Genomic DNA, 19,522 nt, shown 5'->3' with positions numbered 1-19,522 from the left:
ATCATCTAGTCCAACCCCCCTGCCAGAGCAGGGTCATCTAGAGCACATCACACAGGAACGCATCCAGGTGGGTTTTGAATGTCTCCAGAGAAGGAGACTCCACAGCCTCTCTGGGCAGCCTGTTCCAGTGCTCTCTCAATGAGAAAAGCAAGTTTATTAGAAATTGTCTCTAGGTTCAATTTGTACTATAAAATATGTAGATTCTTAGAAAGTAATGTCTAAAATTGGGAGTTGCTAATAGGAAATAATACCTAATAAAACCAACACCATTACTTAAAATTTACTAAAGAAATACAACATTGAATGTTGTATTATTACATTATTATTAGAATTCTTTCTAATTTGTCCTGGAATTGATATATGTATCTGTGTAGAGATAAATATACATGCAAACATATGCACACAGGCAAGAGAAGACAACAGATGAAAACTTGGTCTAGCAAAAAAATGGAGGGATTCAACTCATTTAACTAGTCTGTATTTGAGGTAACACAAATATCTTGCCATTTTAAATTAGGTGTAGGTACACTGAAAGGAGTGTTCTTATTTTTTACACATACACAATCTCCAGCCTCCTCTTCAGACAGGAGAATGAGCTGGTTGCTCATTACTTAAAACATTATACCTGAAACTGCTATTTTCTCAAGAAGAAATAAAAACTTCCAAATTGAATAAATAATATGTGTCATAAAGATAAGAAGAGCCTATGTTATCTGAACACAAATCTCTGAAATTCTAACAACAGGTATTTTTCTTCCAGATGTCTATGCATCCCCAAAGTGTCTGGACAAATAATAAAGAGCCCTCAGCTTCTCAGAGCAAAATAAAAAAAATGCTACTTTTCTAAACACAAGTGAACATTCTTTTGAAACAGGGTAATTTATTAATTTTTTTATTACTATTATATCTTGCCAAGCTGAGTTCTGTATTCTATTACCCTTGTGTATTTCCAAGACAATGATGCCCTGAATATTCTCCCACAGCTTGTAACAAACTGATGAAAGAATATATTGATTTTTTTGGTACATGAGCTCTGAAATAACAGCCAATTAATATAAAAATACTAAGAGATCTAAAAGACTAACTTACTGTACAAAAGTTTCATTTGGAATCTGTCATCACTGAAGTATTTCTCCAACAGTTCCCTGAACATTGTCTAACAGGTGCTTAAGTATTTTACATTGGCAGAAGAAAAAAATCTTAAAAGGTAAATACTTTATTCAGTTACCTATCTAGACTTAATACTACAAAGTTGTCCAAGATCTTTCACTGTTTTATGCATCACTTCTATATGTTCTGCCATACAATAAATATGACATTGCACTGTGTGACAAAACTTAGAAAATAGGCTATGGTATGTTATAAGAAGCTTCATCCATCGAAAGATTGATTCAACTTTTTAATAAGAAACAGCTTTTCCTCAGTGAATATTGCTTCTGCTTCCCTGGGGCTTGCTTGGCCAGACTCATGACAGCTTATACTCTACTAATACACAGCTCTTCACATCACTGCTGCTTCTCTTAAGAAAGTAATGCCCTTTCACATATATCTAAAGTCTTTATTAATACTCAGCTATGCCTTCTTGTTCCCTGAGGTACTACACTTTACTGTAGACAATAATTTCTTTTTCTTTGAGAGTCTTTGTTAGGCAATATATTTTGCTGGCTTCTAATTTCTGATGCTGGAGATGGAAACGAAAACACAGAGATATCATCTATTGGCTTAATTTTTCTCTCATTTGTCATGGTACAAACCAAAAGTAATTCCAGTTAAACCTTGTGAGATGGAGAACCATAAATGCAATGCAGAAGAATCAATTGTACATGATGTGTGGTGTCACTATTGCTAATTAATGTCTTTAGTTTCCTTCCACTATTATAAATAGCAAATTTGGAACCAAATTTTGATGTTAGCACTCAGACATTAAAAAATCTAAGGATTCAGCATTAATGCAGTTTATGCAACTATAAACATTATCAAGTACTTCTTAGTCTTTAATCCTTTCACTTTACCTTAAAGTTGACATAATTTGGGGGAAAAAATAGAAAAAAGTCAAGCTTGTTGCTCCTGAGAAAGCTGCTCCTTCTTAAGAGTTCTCTGTTTGGCACACCAATAAACATTGTCAGAACACTAAACAAACAAACAAACCCCAAAACAACAGACAAAACTGAAAAATACTGTAAGTACCACCAAATTCAAAATGGTCGTTAACTACTTGTTCAGTTGTAGTGTTCCACAAACAAGATCTAGATGATGTAGATGACTTTTCAGTTCAATTCACTGTCAACATCAGCAGTCAACATTTTCCATAGCCTTCTGGGAATAGAAGAATACTGTAACTATTTCCACATCACTTATAATCATAGAATCATAGAATGGTTAAGGTTGGAAGAGACCTTAAAGATCATCAGGTTCTGACTGCCCTGCTATGAGCAGGGACACCTCACACTAGACCAGGCTGCACAAAGCCTCATCCAACCTGGCCTTGAACACTTCCAGGCAAGGGGCTTCCACAACCTTCCTGAGCAACCTATTCCAGTACCTTCCTACCCTCATGGTGAATAATTTCTTCCTGAGATCTAACCTAAATCTGCCCTCTTTCAGTATAAAATCATTACCCCTTATCCTATCACTGCCCTCTCTGGTAAAAAGTCCCTCCCCAGCTTTCCTGTAGTCCCTTTCAAGCACTGCAAGGTCACTATAAGTTCTCCTCAGAGCCTTCTCTTCTCCAAGCTGAATAGTCTGAACTCTCTCAGCCTGTCTTCACAGCAGAGGTGCTCCAACCCTCAGACCTTCTTTGTGGCCCTTCTCTGGACACTCTCCAACAGCTACATGCCTTTCCTGTGCTGAGAGCCCTAGAACTGTACACAGTACTCCAGGTGGGGTCTCACCAAAGCAGAGTAGAGGGGCAGAATCACCTCCCTGGCCCTGCTGGCCACACTTCTTTTGATGCAGCCCAGGACACAATGGGCTCTCTGGGCTCCAGCACACACCGTCAAGCTCCTCATCAACTACCACCCCCAAGTCCTTCTCCTCAGGACTGCTTGCTATCCATTCTCCCCCCAGCTTGTAATTGTGCCTGGGGTTGCGCCGACCCTGGTGCAGGACCTTGCACTTGGCCTCGTTGAAGTTCATGAGGTTGGCACTGGCCCACCTCTCCAGCCTGTCAAGGTCCCTCTGGACGGCATCCCTTCCCTCTAGGGTGTCAGATTTGCCAGAAATCTTATAAATCTTATAAACACTCTATTTTATTTTTTACTATTTTTTTTTTTCTTTTAGCAAACCACATCTCTCCTAAATTTAAGAGCTTCTTCACTGTTTTATACAAGTATATAAGAAATTATCCCAGAATAAGAAAACTGGAATTTTTGGAAATAATACTGGACTCTGTAACCAGAAAATCTGAGCCTGAGGAGATACCAAAATACCTCATTAATTCCCCTCAGAAAACTTCAATATTATTAGAAACTAATTCTGAGCTTGGACAGTGTTGTAGTTTTATGTCAGTCTTTTGGGCACAATCCATTAAGGATATATTTTTAATCTCTAGGCTTCATCGTGTTGGTTAACTAATAATTGACTTCATAACTTTTTGGAAGCTCTGATCCTTCTTAGGGACTAAGTGGGGCAGCCAATGCCTCTGGTCTCATATTCTCTCTGTCTGTGGGTCAGCCATTTTGAGCCTTAAAACAATGGTTACAATGAATGTGGCAAACACAGGGAAAAAAGGTTAAATGTTTTATATTCCTTTTGATATAGTCTCTGTAATTTTCCCAAATTAGCACTCCAACCTATCTGAATGATTTATTTGAGGGAGTTCAGGCAGACATGCACAGTCTATTTCAAAAGAAATTCCTCTGTGTTATTAAATCCCCAGGAGAAAGCACTGAGATGCAGCAGTCAAGCTTGAGATGTAGCAGGAAAGGTTGCTTCCTATCTATAGTCTCTGTGGGCTGGCTGATTTTAAGGTGCCTGTTCAAAGAATTCTCTAACATGGGAGGGAACATAATCTATTTTGTACAAGGATTTCGCAAAACATTCAGAAAAAGCCTGTGGCTGTAGTGCTTGGCTGTTGGTAAGTAAAGGAGCAATCACCACGGTATTAGTTAGATCTGGATAGTATAATTTACATTGACCACAAAAATGAGTGCAATGGCATCAGATCCAAGCAGTCCAGGAGCCTGGAATCAAAGTAGTTGCAGAGACATCATCGTGACCATGCACTTGTCTGGTTTTTTTGGGATGGGTAGGGGAGGGTGATGGGCAGTATAAAAAAAATTCTTTATAATTCATCTTAAAATCAGAAATTATTATTTATGCCAGCTCAACAAAACACATAATTTACAGATTCAGACCCTGGTGACTAGCAGTCTAGATCTGTGGTCCATTCAAATACCTTGCCTGTAAGGCTGTGTATAGCAAGATATGCTGCTTTGGAGACTCCTGCAAACCTGTAGATACTTGAAGCAGGTGTAACATTTGAGGAGAGTAATATTAGTCGGCTTCACTGTCTTGAAAGCGCAGGATGTTTTTCCTTACCATGTCAGAAAACAGCCAACTTCTGACTGAAAATCAGTCCATGGTGGGTAAGTGTCTTTACGTAGCAGCCCACATAAAATGGTTTGTAAGAGGACTGCAAAGAGGATGCTGCTTCCCTTGAGCAACTTTAGAGCTTAGAATGGACTATGGTAAACAGGGAGGAGGTTTCATGATATATAAAAAAGAACAGTATTTAAATTAATAAAGTGTGCCATGAAGTTTTGAAACAAGATGTGGTGCAATGGCATGCCTACAAGGCTATGATGTTATCAGCATCACTGAGATGTGGTGGCACGATTCCTTCCTATGACTGGAGCATGGGAATGGATGGGGGCAAACTCTTTAGGAAGGACAGGGAGGGAAGAAGAGGAGCGGGTGTTACCCACTGCATCAATGATCAGCTCCATCAATGACCAGTGCACACATGTAGATGTAAAATGAGGAAAGGTAGCCTGGGAGAAATACAGAGAAGTTGTCCAGTCAGCTAGGGGTCAGGTTAGGAAAGCTAAAGCTCTGACAGCATTAAATCTGTCCAGGGACAACAAGAGGAACAAGAAAAGCTTCTACAGGGTATGCCAGTGATAAAAGAAGACTATGGGCAATGTGGGCCCTCTTCAGAAAGAAACAGGAAACCTGGTCACATGGGATAGATATGGAGACGGCCAAGGTACACAATGACATTTTTTGCCTTAGTCTTCCCTGGCAAGGGCCTCAGCCACAGCATTCAAATCACAGAAGGCAAAGACAGGGGCTGGGAGAATGAAGAATAGCCCGTAACAGGAGAACTATCTAAAGAATCTGAAAGTGAAGAAGTCCGTGGGACCTGATGAGATCCATCTGCAGCTCCTCAGGGAACTGGTGGAGGAAGCTGCAAAGCCACTTTCCTTCATATTTGAAAAGTTGTGGCAGTCTGGTGAAATTCCCACTGATGAGAAAAGAGGAAACATAACCCCCATTTTATAAAAGGGAAAAAAGCAAGATCTAGAAAACAACAGAGGCCAGTCAGTTTCACCTCTGTGACCTGCAAGATCATGGAGCAGATCCTCCTGAAACCTCTGCTGAGGCACGTGGAAAACGTGGAGGTGGTTCGTGTCAACCAGCATAGCTTCATCAGGGGCAAATTGTACCTGGACATATTTGGTGGCCTTCAATGATGAGGTCACAGCATCAGTGGACAAGGGGAGTGCAACTGACGCCATCTACCTGGACTTGTGCAAAGTGTTGGACACTGCCACACGTGACATCCTGGTCTCTGCATTGGAAAGATATGGATTTGATAGATGGACCAGCTGATGAGTAAAGAATTGGCTGGATGGTCACTCTCAAAGAGTAGTGGTCGATGTCTCAGTGTCCAAATGGAGACCAGTGATGAGTGGTGTTCCTCGAGGGTTGGTACTGGGACCAGTGCTATCTAACACCTTTGTCAGAGACATGGAGAGTGGGGATTGAGTGCACCTTCAGCAAGTTTGCTGACAACACCAAACTGTGTGGTGAGGTTCACATGCTGGAGGGAAGGGATGCCATCCAGAGGGACTTTGATAGGCTTGAGAGGTGGGCCCATGCCAGCCTCTGAAGTTCAAAAAGGTCAAGCGCAAGGTCCTGAACTTGGGTCAGGGCGATCTCAAGCACAATTACAGGCTAGGTGGGGAATGGATTGAGAACAGCCAAGAAAGCCAACCATATCCTGGCCTGCATCAAAAGAAGTGTGACCAGCAAGTCACAGGAGATAATTCTGCCCCTCCACTCCACTCTTGTGAGATCGCACCTGAAGTCCAATTCTGGAGCCCCCAACACATTAAGGACATGTAGGTGTTGGAGCGAGTCTAGAGGAGGACCACAAAGATGATCAGAGGACTAGTGCACCTCTGCTATGAAGAGACTGAGAGAGTTGGGATTGTTCATCCTGGAGGAGAAAGCTCTGGGAAGAACTCATAACAGCCTTCCAATATCTGAAGAGGCCTACAGGAAAGCTGGGGAGGGGCTTTTTACAAGAGTATGGAGACACAGGACAAGTGGCAAGAGTTTTGGAAGAGGGCAGATTTAGATTACACATTAGGAAGAAATTTTTGACTGTGAGGGTGGTGAGACAGTGGAACAGGTTGCCCAGGGAAGTTGTGGCTGCCCCCTCCCTGGAAGTGTTCAAGGACAGGCTAGGTGGGGCTTTGAGCAACTTGGTCTAGTGGGAGGTGTTCCTGCCCATGGTAGGGGGTTTGGACTAGATTATTTTTAAGGTCCCTTCCTACCGCAATCATTCTATGATTCCATGAAACAATCTCTTATCATGCCAGCAGATTCTCTCAAAAATGTTAGAGAAATGAGTCATGCCAAGGGAGAAGACAGGGGAGGATAGGTGTACAATTTAAACACAGAATCCAGATCTTCATAACTCTACTTTGTTACAGTTATCCTACTATTCTATCTTGAAATTTCTGATTATCTTCTTATAAACAAAATGTTCTGATAGCAGCAAATTAAGATTTTACTGATGTCAGAAAAGTTAGCTGTGTTAGAAAATCGAGTATCTAAAATACAGTTTCCCTTCATGAAACATGAGATGCCCTCCTATGGCATTGAACATATGCAATTTTATTTAAAGAAAGGAAAGCTGTGGGATGCTAAAGTTACAACAGCACTGTGTAGATACTGTTTAGAATTAAACAGATCTAAAGAGGCCAAAGATAACACAGACTTGTTCTGTTATGGCAAATCATAGTATTGGGCAACAAAAGGGGTGTGGTCATTTTTCTGCTTACTGTCCAGCTTTCCTGTTTTCCATATATATAAACTTCAGTTTGTCAGGCTATCACTTTAGGCCGTTGTCTAACAAATAAAAGCAACGTAAATATATAAAGAAACACATAACTGGCACTTCTACAGAACACCTAATTCCATATAACAGTCTGAATTACTGATTTTATCCCATTTCAGCCATCCTATACTTATTGTAATACTTCCATCAACTGAAACGACTTCTTTGGCTATCACTTCTGGCAATTAAACTCTACAGAACAAACCAGGTTTTCAAAACAATGGGGAAGATAGAAAAACATGGAGAAAACAGAAATTAAGCATCCATGAGCCATTCTCTCTCTAGCAAAAGGATAAAGAGGCAGGTAAAATAAAATTAATTAGTCTTGCAGTGATCTTAGGTAACTTGGGCTATTACAAGTCTTTTCCATTTCTTCCTCTATGAAGAAGGCTAGGTTTTTTACATTCATTCTAATTATTAGTAATTCTAATTTACAAAGAAAACTCTGGTATAAGAATTATTAACTCCACATCTAATCTTCCTGAATTCATATCTCTAAAAACCAAATACTTACTTTTAGATTTTTTTAAATTATATAGCATAGTATTTTAACCTATAGATCTCAGAACACTTCACAAAGGTCTTAAGTATCACTAAGTGCAGTTACAGAAAACTGTCACAACACACAAGTCAATCATGTCTAACAGTGAAAGTGTAATCATAGTAGTGTGCAATTAACAGCGATTACTGCTAGATTATTATTAACTTTGCAACTAAGATTCAGTCCTGTAGGAGAAAGTAAGTGTTACCTTCAAATGGTAACAACTCTTCTCTAACTATCTCTAAAGATGTTATAGAGCACAAAACTTGATGTGTTAACATCACAAGGCACAGGAGTGTTAAATGTCATACCATACCGTGTTACTTAGATGCCCATACACACACACCCCCTTTACACATCCCTGAGCAGAAAAATACACTACACCTAAAATACCACTTCATTTCAGTAAAATGCCTCTGTGATTATTTGAATAAAATTATCTGTCAAGTAATAGGTTTCAGAGATCTACCATAGTTTTCTACAACCAAATAGTTACCAAAGACACAGCCTTTTATCATGCTAATAGTTTGGGGTGTTTTTGCTTGTTTTTCAGTTTTGGTTCTTCTCTGTTCCAAGGAAGATTTTTTGCTTTGCTATAATCCCCTATTTAAGAGTACTTCTTAATTTACAGAGAATTGTTTTAGAACAGTATGTCTCCAGAATTAAAAATATGGTAATTCTGAGGCAGAATTATATATTCTTATGATCTCCCTTAACCAAAACACAGTAGAATTCTACATCTTCCAGCAGACGAGGTGAAGATACAATGTTCATTCTGCTTAAACACTCAGTGGATGAAAAACTTAAGATTGCCATGTGTTTTTAAAACCTGCACTGGTCACATGAGAATATCCAATGAAGCCACATGACATTCAGATGCTGATATTGCCAGAGTGAGAAAGGAATTGCTTTAAGACATAAGAAAAAAATATTTCTTCTATTTATTTTTGCTGTAGTTGGGAAATGAGTGCATTCACAAAGGTACTGGGAGATACCTGATTCTACACAATCAACTTCAAGAGGGAAACATAACTGATAAAAAAGTTGTTGTAATGCAGCACTATTCTTCAGAAAAAAGGCACACACTTTGCTCCTTGGCACTGTAGGACTACTCTGCTTGAGGCTAGGCTTCTCACAAGACTTCCTTTCTGTCAGTGAGCTGCTATTATATCACTACAAATAACTTGCTTTCTTTAGCTATTTTTTGTACATTTAAATTAAGCTGGCTTTTCCAAATTTACTAAAAGTAATATTTTACTGAATGACCACATTAGTTAACTATGGGAACAATAGCAGTTAGCCAAATAAACTCAGGAGAAAACCCACAACACTTGATGCCAAATACCCATTTCGTTTTTCCAATTAGAGAAGAAACTAAATCAGTTATCTTTTTTTTATAAAGCAGCATCAGTCTTCAGAACAAAATGTTACCCAGATCTCTCAGGAAAAGCTTCATCATACCATGTGGTATAAAACAGCAACACTTCTTTCTCTCTTGTATAGCCTTTGTACTCAGCAAGAATGCCCACAGAGCATTCCCAGTATCTTGGAAGTCAGAAAACTGGCCTGTCATCTGGATAATTAATGACTTCATAGAAAACGGAAGGATAAAAAAGCCAAAAAGTATAGCGTGTTTTTCGATTGTTTGTTCCATACTAAACATGAAGGGTCAGGGTAGCCACTCTGAAAGTTGTTACAGAAACAGACACAGACCTTTTCTCTTTGTTTCATTAGCTTATTTAGATACACGGCCCTCTCTTGTGAGGACCAGATGCCAACTAGGGAATGGTATAGAGGGAATGAAGACCTCAAAAGTCTGATATTGCATCAGACCCATTACTGAACTACAGTCCAAAATTGCTACAAAGTTTGAAAAGAAGAGGGTTAGAAAGCAGAAACTTAAAAGAAATAAGTAATCTGCTTGCTGTCGAATGCCTGCCTATTGTGCCTCTTGTGTGAAGGCCCCAAAACTGAACTGATTTTAATGGACTGATGGACAATGAAGGCAACATACAGTAAAGAACTACCTTACTGTCATTTGTTTTCATTGCTTTCATCACTTATTGCCTAGCTTTGTTTGAGATCAGCTCACAAGACAAAGTGGAAAAGAGAACCTTATAAACATAGGTATAATGGAAAAGGTACTAAAACACATCTAATAATATCACTTTACTTAAGCAATGTTTTTAGATTCTGGATTATACATTAAAATATACAAAAATATGAATGAAAGCCAAATTTTCAATCTCCTTCATGAAGCAAGTTCAATTTTTCTATTACAGTTATTTTTTAAAAGCTGGGATCTACTTGAACAACATATTTAGTAAGTTCATTTCCTAGAACTGTATGTGTAAATGTACAAAATTTTAATATCACAAAAATTAATGGAAAATCTCAGAACAAAGATTTGAAATGCCTCCTGATCAAAAATGTTGATAGTTTAACTGGTAGCTCGCTGCCCATTGTACCATGCAATTTACTTGTATTTAGAGTGCTATGTTAAAATGTAGATACAACTCCCAATTGTTCATAAACATGAAGCTTATATGTTCCTGTCTAAAAATCATGCCACAGCAGCTTTCAATAATCCAAATGGCTTCTGGTAGGTGGAACTTATACATGTAAACTAAAGATGCATATTGCAACACCTTCAGAGAGAGAATGTTGCAGCTCTAAGTCAGTATATGCTACAGTCATTCACACATAAGGCAGTCTGAGCAACACAGAATCACAGATTTATTGAGGCTGAAAAAGACCTCTGAGATCATGAAGCCCAGCCTATGACCTAACACCACCACATCAGCTAAACCATGGCACTAAGTGCCACATCCACGCTTTCCTTAAACACCCCCAGGGATGGTGCCTCCATTACTTCCCTGGGAAGTGCATTCCAATGTATAATCATCCCCTCTGTGAGGAAGTACTTCCTAATATCCAACCTAAACCTCCCCTGAAGCAGCCTAAGGCCATGACCTCCCATCTTGTCCTTAGTTGCCTGCGAGAAGAGCCCAGACCCCACATGGCTACAACCTCCCTTCAGGCAGTTGAAGAGAGTGATAAGGTAACTCCTGAGTCTCCTCCAGATTTCTCACCAGTGCTGAGTACAAGGGGACAATTACAGCCCTACTCCTGCTGGCCACACTATTGCTGATACAAGCCAGGATGCCATCGGCTTCCCAGGCCACCTGGGTACACTGCTGGCTCATGTTCAACCAGTTGTCAACCAGTACTCACAGGTCCCTCTCTGCCCAGCTGCTCTCCAGCCACTCTTCTCCCAGTCTGTAGTGCTGACAAAACATCTTAGAGCTGCACCTTCCCCACCATTGCTCCACTAGAAACGTGAAGATATATACAACTATACAGGCAAAAAAGGTTACATAAGTGTATAGAACAACTTCATTCTTTCATACTGAAAGGGTGATACTCAGCTGTGAGAATGGAAATCTAACTTACACAGAGCCATTTCCTTGCAAGTAAGCACATCCAGTTCTAGTCCATAATATGACATGCGGTATCAGCAATATAGCATCTATGTATAATACCCAGTAAGTTTTATTATGCTCCTGACATAATATATTACAACAGTTTTGGCATCTCTTTACCCAAATAGGATAACTTGTGGACTCTCTAATTGCTTCAGTAATGATCCCACTGGGCTGATCAAATGTGTGCAACACAACACAGACTCTCAAATGAAAACAGTGCAAACATGTTTCACACTGTGATTATAATAACACACAAGCCTTGCTAACTTCTGGTCACTAAGCCCTCCTTCAATGGTTTGCAACAAATTTGTTAAGAAGCAATATAACACCAAGAAGTAAGATACAGAATAAGCAAAGAGTAGCACTGCAGGCAAACTTCTCCATAAAGATGGGAAATTGTATTCAATTTCTGAGGAATGGCTCAAAAATCTTACAGCTCCAGGTTGCCTAGAAGGGGATGAAAAATTGCAGTATGCTGGAGCATTTGCTCTCTGTTGTGGCAGTCTTAGTTACCAAAGTATTGCTAACACTTTGCCTCAGTCTGGTGTACTAGGCTATTTACCAGGTATATAGTGTCATTTCAGAGACTTCAGACTTAATGAAAATTACAGGTATGTTTTTCAAAAGCAAAATGAAATTGCAAGGTGTTCTGATCTCCAAATTTACTTGTCTACATTTAATTACTAACCTCATGGTCATTTCTAATAATATTTTATTCTCAGTGTTCCTGGTCTTGAGATGGAAGAACAGCTAAAACTGAAAATACCTGTCACTGGGAGGGTCAGAGGAACTTCTTACTCCCTCCCTTGGCTAGACAAGGTCTTAGCTCTGTAGAAGGTAACTCAGTATGTATGTTCTCAATTGCCCTATGATTTCAACTTCAGATTTTAGTTATTCATTCTTCTCCTACCTCTTCCACTACATCTAGATTCTTCAATTTTAGATATAAAATGAAGCATTCTCTATATAGTGTCAGATCAGTTAAACAAAAGCGACCGGTTCTTTTATCCTCTCTTTTAAAAGTTTCACACTCCTAACTCCTCAGGCAGATCTTTAATATTTCTAGGCACTTTGGGCAACTTTCTTAGCTAACATTCTTATAAGGTCAGATAATTTTAAGCATTACAACTTTGCTTGTTAATGACTGCATAGGGGCTGTTACACCGTTCAAATATTGCCATGGCTAGGAAAGCTGCGCTGGAAGATTACATCAGTGTCCAAAAAACTGAACAGTGGTTGCAAAGACCTAGTTCAAAGCCCACCATACTTAACACCTACTCTTGAATGTGTGGCATGTTACATTTGTAGTGGATTATACCGGGAATAAAAGTAGCACCCTAGCTGAAAATTTAACATGATAGTCCTGAAATGTTGTAGCTACTGAATAGGTTTCTGACGTATGCTGCAAAAATCTACCATTTTTGCTGTTGAAGATCCTGGAAACAGGAATTGCTTTACTCTCTGGACATTAGTTTTATTTTGCAGAACTGAGAAATGCTACTGTTGACTTTCAGAAACTTCCATATGGATCAGTCAACTGCCAGGTACTCATGAACTGCTTTAGCAATTCAAGTACAAATAATTGGTTTTGTCTTGTTGGGAGGCTAGATATTCTGTGCTGAAATTGCTCAAGATGAGCTGCCTAAACATGCTACTTGACCACATTAATATTTTGTTAAAATACTTAAAAAAAAAAACACAAAAAAAACAAAACAAAAAAAAAACTAGTTCTCCTATTTTACATGCATCACAAGCTTTAAGAGCTTTATAGCAGGCTTCATGTACTAGTGCCTGTTTTTGGAGAACAGCGCTCAATAACAGTATTGCAGATAATGGAATATTTTTCCTCGGTAATATTTTTGTATTGTGGTACAGTTTAATTTATGGAAGAAAATATTACAAAAACATGGACATGCTGAAATCTTCATTCAATTTTCAAGCAAAATAACTGGCTGTACTTTATAATCTCACAAGCATCCACTACCTCAGTCAGCACTGCAATACTACAGTAAGTGCATTTAAAAAATACAGAAAAGGACAATGTTTCAGTATGTGAATTCTCACTGAAGAAGCACACAGAACTCCTGCTGAGCTTCCCTCCTGTGCAAAGCCTGAATGAGTCTTGCACTACAGACGTTTTTCAGGATCAGAGGAATAACAACTTTGCTTGACTTCATGGATTTAAACAGCTAGAACTGGAAAGACTATACACCTCTTAACAAAGAAGAGGTTACAGTCAGTTGATCCAGTCAGTTCAGAAATTCAGCCACCCCATTCACTTGCCTACACAAAGGAACTGCAGAAACTTCACTGCATTTACAATCTATAGAAGAACCTATGGCAAAAATAGGACAGGCACAGGGAAACGAAACAGCAGGGTTTTTTTTAAGGGAATAATGTCATCCTATCTCCATTTCAATTCAAAAGAGGAAGTAATACATGAAAAATAATCCTGCAGAGAATTCTTTAAAATAAAAATTCACAATTTAATTAATAGGTTAAAAAAAGTAGCACTGCGAAGACAAACATTTCACCCCTGTATTTTTAAGCCAGAGTTCCTCGTATTTTTAAAGGAGGAGAGTGCCCTCTGCTGACTAACACGTAACAGGAAAGGCAGATATTTCAAACTGGTATTTCTAGAAATGCCAGAGGACTGGGAGGGTCTCTTTCAAAATAATGAATGATTCGAGCAGGAATTTTCCTCTGCAAAAATTGCAGCTACTTAAGTGGTTGCATTTGTGCATTGTCCAACCAAGAAGACTGTATTTCTAAACAATTATCTCATTTCTTGGAAGTAATCTCTGAAAATGTGCTTCAAACTTACTCTAGGCATGCAAGCTATGTGATACCCTATCACCTACTTCTTCTGTGTACTTTCCTTAAATCCTTTATGTTTAGAGTAATGAATTGGCAGGACTGAAGTAAGGGAGCAAAATGTAATCTCAGCTGAAAAGTTGTTGTTTAGAATAGGGTCACACAAGAATGAATTTAGCCCCAAGATGTTAAAGATAGCAACCCAACATTATTTTCTCTAGAGACACCACAGACATATTATATCGCAGTGATGAGTAACTATTTGAAACATGTCTTGAGGGAGAATTAAAAAAAAGTTTTATGCCATGTGTGACCTAAAAAAGAGATAACTTCTTTATAAATTAGGTACAATACTCTCATTCCTAGAAATATACCATACTTCAAACCAGAAGTAGGCTTATTTAAAGACGGACGGCAAGTCATTGCTGACGCCTCTTCCCAGGCTTCAAGCAAAATACCAGTCTCCCGAAACATGCTGCCAATTTCTGTCATTAGGAAGGAGGAAGAAAAAACAGTAAGACACACCACCTTTTCTATACAGAAATCAGAGAATTAAGTATTTTAGAAATAACTTGAAAAGCTTATTCCTTTTCTGCCTATTGTGTGTAAAATGTATTCATACTCTGACAACCTAATTTGTATCTATTTTAAAATTGTTAATTTTGCTTACTAACTGCTCAGTACTTACAGGGAGAGGTCACAGTAGGATTTTAAAAAAACATTTAGAAAGGCTTGTATCTGCCAAAGCACAAATGGATTATCCTCCCAAGACATCAGCCAAAATAAGACATATAAATGTATCATAAGTCATCAAATGAGGTTAAATTTTTTTTGGATGGTTTTATTGTTTGCTTGCTTGTAAATATGTTTTTACCAATCTAAATGGTTTATAAAAGCCTGTGTTTTCAGTAAGAGTTAAATTTATGTCAAGGAAAGCAAAACCGAGGGCTTTTTTGAACTATTTATGATTAAACTGTATCTGGAAGAAGCTTCTGGTAACTGAATAAGATGAGTAGAAAAGTGACAACACAGTCTATTGAGTCAAGGAGATGAAGATCTAGGGACTATGTCAGCAGCTGCATACTGACATATCATGTCGAGTCTCATGGGGTCAACAGGTTCTACTTAGCTACAAGTTTCCAAATCTACTTCCTTAATTTTTTTTTAATTTTTTTTTTTTTAAATTAAGAAATGCCCAAGTCAGTTCTCCAGAAAGTCTTCAAGACAAACTCATGAAGTTAATTTAGGGAAGCTGTTTATGTAGAAAAGACAGGGTCTGTTACATTTTTCTATCCAGAAAAAACACTTATTTAACAGGCCTTATCTACCCTGTTTACAAGTACTACCAGACAGGCAACTACTTAGGGAAATCAGACTTCAGCTACCACACACATACACAAATATTTTGAATTGGAATTAGAGTATTAACTCCAGTGCTGGTACTGAGACTGAACTAGATGGTTACCAAAAGTAGCCTGTATTTAAATCTTTAAACCAGAAGATTTTACTAATTCAGCTTAAGAAAAAAGAAAGGATTTTGTTAAAAAAGCCAGTGAAACACTATTGCCCTGACCAAGTACCAACTGATGCTATTATCAAGATTTCCATGTTCTTCAGTAGGCTTTAAACTTTGTCTCAATATGAAAATGACCCTAATTCCTTTTTGGGAAAGGGCAGGGTACATAAGTATTTTAATTCAGAATTCTGGCCTGAAATGAACCACAAATTGGATTAAATGTGAATAACATTTATCTTCACTGGATAATTACAGTCCTTTGATTTATTTCATGTATTCACTCACCTACAGAACACATCTAGGACCCAGAAAACTTCTGCATGTTTGTGGGTAGGCCAGGACATTACTAATCAAAGAGAGCACAGCTGGAGGGGAAGAACTAGAAGCTTTACCTTGGTTTTTTAGTCACCTAACACTTCATTTGGAAGTGCTGTTGACTAAATCTTCTGCAAAAGCACCACAGCTCCACAGTCACACAGTGACAGTGACCTGGCAGCCCATGCCACAGTCTGCACCTGGCAGTCTGTGCATTTAGGCATGCAACTACTGCTGTACTCAACCTCTGCAGGCTAACACAGAGAGCAGCAGGAGACTTGTGAGGGGTGAGACACTCTTCCATAATCAGAATGATCACAAACCCTACTTGGAAATGTTACCAGAAGAGGGTAAAGCTTTCAAAGGCTGGGAAGTTGGAGAAAACATGGTTAGGACATGGCTCACACCGATGAATTACTTTTCACTACAGAATAACATAACAAAAGTGGAAAGCTAGGAAACTAATAGCACAGTTCAAAGAAAATACGAAACTTTCTCTTATTTGTGGCACAGGATAAAAGAGCCCCAGTATTCATGACTTGCAGAAGATTTCAGTGTTTTTTCCCTAGCATCTTCCTCCTTTCTGCAGTTTCCTTTTATAGCACACTAATTGCTCTAACTGTTAAACTGTTGCCTATTGAATTGTTTCAAATTTTAAAATACGGTTTTAACAGAAAAAAAAATCTTAAAAAATATGGTATCAAATTCTGCTATGAGATTTTTCCAGGTAGGAATCAGCCTTTTTCTTCTTTGATCACAAATTGCAAATAGTCTTCTTCACTATTATTTAAAATCCAGCTTTTCACAATACAGACCAATCTTCCTTCATCTGGGGCTCTATGATGGAGAAAGATACATCCAGAGACCCTGGTAATTCACCACCAGTAGAAGTATTTACCTAAAGGCAAATTTGGATCAGCAATCACACTTACCTTTCAAAAACCACTAATCACAGAGCAGTAATATAACTCCTTTTTATAAGGAAAAAAAAAAAGTAAGACACCAGTTTGAGGTCAGCAAGTCTTTTTGCTCTTTGTAGGTCACCCTGTTTTCAATTTAAGCAGCAAAAAGCCAGAAATGTTTGCAGTGTTTCCTCCTGAGAGTTAGCACATGACTATATAAAGGAAGAAAAAAATGACATAAAGAACACAAGAGTTTGGATAAGAACAGCAGTCTCTACCAGTGCACACTTCTGTGGTTGCTCCTCAGCAGAATCCATCCCAGCCTCACACACCACAGCATCACAGGTACTGCACATTGCTGAGAGGGTCACAAACACTGTGTCAGCTCTGACAAGCAGGCTATATGCACGCTATCTGGAAAACACACTACTGAGGAAAAAAGTTAACTAATTTTGTTAAAAAGCAGGCTCTTGACGAGGAACCAGAAGTTTTATTAGAAATCATATTCTGATCTCATAAAGACCAAAGGTTTGACAAGCACTGTTGTCAAATTAAGGCAAGCACACATTTGCAGTTGGTGTCTCAATGCTTTCAGAGATCTCACCGTTTGTTCTTGTCACATATAATTTATTATTTTAATGGGAATCCACAAATTCTGTCTCTAACTCTTGATATATCCATCCATACCATATCCTTCCTGCAAAGGCAAAGTCTTCAAAGAAGAAAAAAAAAGGGGGAAAAATGCGGTTGATTTGTTTTTGAACTCAAAATGTACCCAACCTTCTGCAACTTTATGACTGAGAGGATCAATAGCAATGCCTTCAGTCTGGCACTAATACTTCCATGTCAAAAAAGAAATGAGGAGAAAAAAAAAAAAGAAGAAAAAAAGAAAAAAAAACAGCAATAAAGAATCTCTAAATTTTTAACTGTTTAGCAGCCTCATCTTCTCTCTACTGAAATTGAAAGGAGAATAGCTCCTTAAACTTTGCTGTACGAACACTGCAAAAGTCACTATCCCTACATGAACCAGACAAACTCCATCAGGGTCTTACAAAGATCTGGAAGCTGCTTTGTTCTCCTTCCCTTGTCCTGGTATCAGACCATACTGGAAATCTAATCAATACATATATTTGATGAATTACAAGTGGTTCAGAAGGCTATGTTCCTTAATTACAAATTTTCTATGCTAAAAATGCACTGCAGTACTTCTGTGAGAATTACTGTGAAATCAGTGGCCTTAATTTACAACAAATCTACTGCTGGCAACCAGGATGAGATGGAAAAGGAAGTAACACCTTTAAAGACAATATCCTGTGGGCAGTGCCATCTCTTGCTGTCCTAGGACTACAATTATAAAAGTAAGGCTGTATGCCCTGAAGAAAAGTATTAAAAACCTTCCTAGAAACAGTACTTTAGAAGCATATTTACACTGCTGCTGCACTGTCTCCCCACTTTTATCCAGAGGTTCAGTGGGTGAGGTAAATAATTTATTATTTGATAAAAATAAGTGGGAAACACAGCTTTAATCATATGATTATAAATACTTTATTGTTATTTTTCATGGTAAAGGCATCACCATATTGACTGTTTTCATGTACAACCTTCTCATTATCACATTAAAGGTTAAGTCTGTTTCAGTATGAAATGTTCAAAGTGAGGTACCAACAGTACCCACACCAACATGGAAACTTGACTGCTGAACCTTAAAGATTTTCAGGGGTTCATACCCAAAAAAACCCCAGAGACAGGGAGAATAAGTCACCCCCTTCTCTTCATCAAGAGATGTTGCCCTGATTAATGCTAGACTTTGCTTCCAGCATGAGTAAATAAAGATGTTGGAACGAGCAACAAGCAGAACAAGTACTCTAGGAGAAACCAAATTACTCATTCAAGAGTTATAGTGGCAGCTTGCCATGAGATTGTGAGCCACACACAAATGGCATCAAACAAAGCAGGAGACAGCTGCCCCATATAACCTGCATAATGATGGAAGACATGCTTAATGGCTTCTAGACAACAGAAGAAGCTGGGCATGCCTATAAATTCTACATTTTCATAATTAAATCACAAATTGCTTTTGCAGAATACTGGGGTTTGCATTTGACTGCGGACTGCATTTGGTAATCCCAGAAGTATGTTGTCTGAGTCAGACTGCGGAAGGAAAGCTGAAACTGAAGAACCTGGTGAGGCTAAAAACTGCAAGAAAGAAACCAGGAAGCAGGCTGATAGATGAAAAGATAATTTATGAACAAGAAGAAACATTAATTTTACCATCCCTGCTTTCATTGCCTTTAGATAGTCTTCCTAAGAAGGCTGAAATAAAACTTAGAAGAAAAGCAACATCACCATTACAGTTCCCATCTTAACTGTTACTTAGAACTTTCACAATGATACTGCACACAATAAATATTTACTTCTTACTCAGTTCTAAACTAAGAAGATTATACATATTCCATTCAGCTGATCCTCAAGACATAAGCATCATAATTTGGTTACATCACACACACAAATAAGACTGAGAAACAAGTAACTCAGTATGACCTAAAAGTCATTTCAGAAACATGTTAAATAAAATTACCACAGGAATATATTTTACTGAAA

The 19,522-nt window shown here is 38.4% G+C and overlaps 1 protein-coding gene across 1 annotated transcript in view; it reads right to left on the bottom strand.

Annotated features, from left to right (window-relative positions):
- Window positions 1–19,522, bottom strand: part of LOC127395393 (guanine nucleotide-binding protein G(q) subunit alpha-like) — a 132,428-nt gene that overhangs the window by 35,287 nt on the left and 77,619 nt on the right. The window lies entirely within an intron of this gene.

Source organism: Apus apus, chromosome Z, assembly GCF_020740795.1.
Source record: "Apus apus isolate bApuApu2 chromosome Z, bApuApu2.pri.cur, whole genome shotgun sequence".
Taxonomy (NCBI): Eukaryota; Metazoa; Chordata; class Aves; order Apodiformes; family Apodidae; genus Apus; species Apus apus.
The sequence above is the reverse complement of the archived record's forward strand: the minus strand, read 5'-3'. Positions and strand labels throughout refer to the sequence as shown.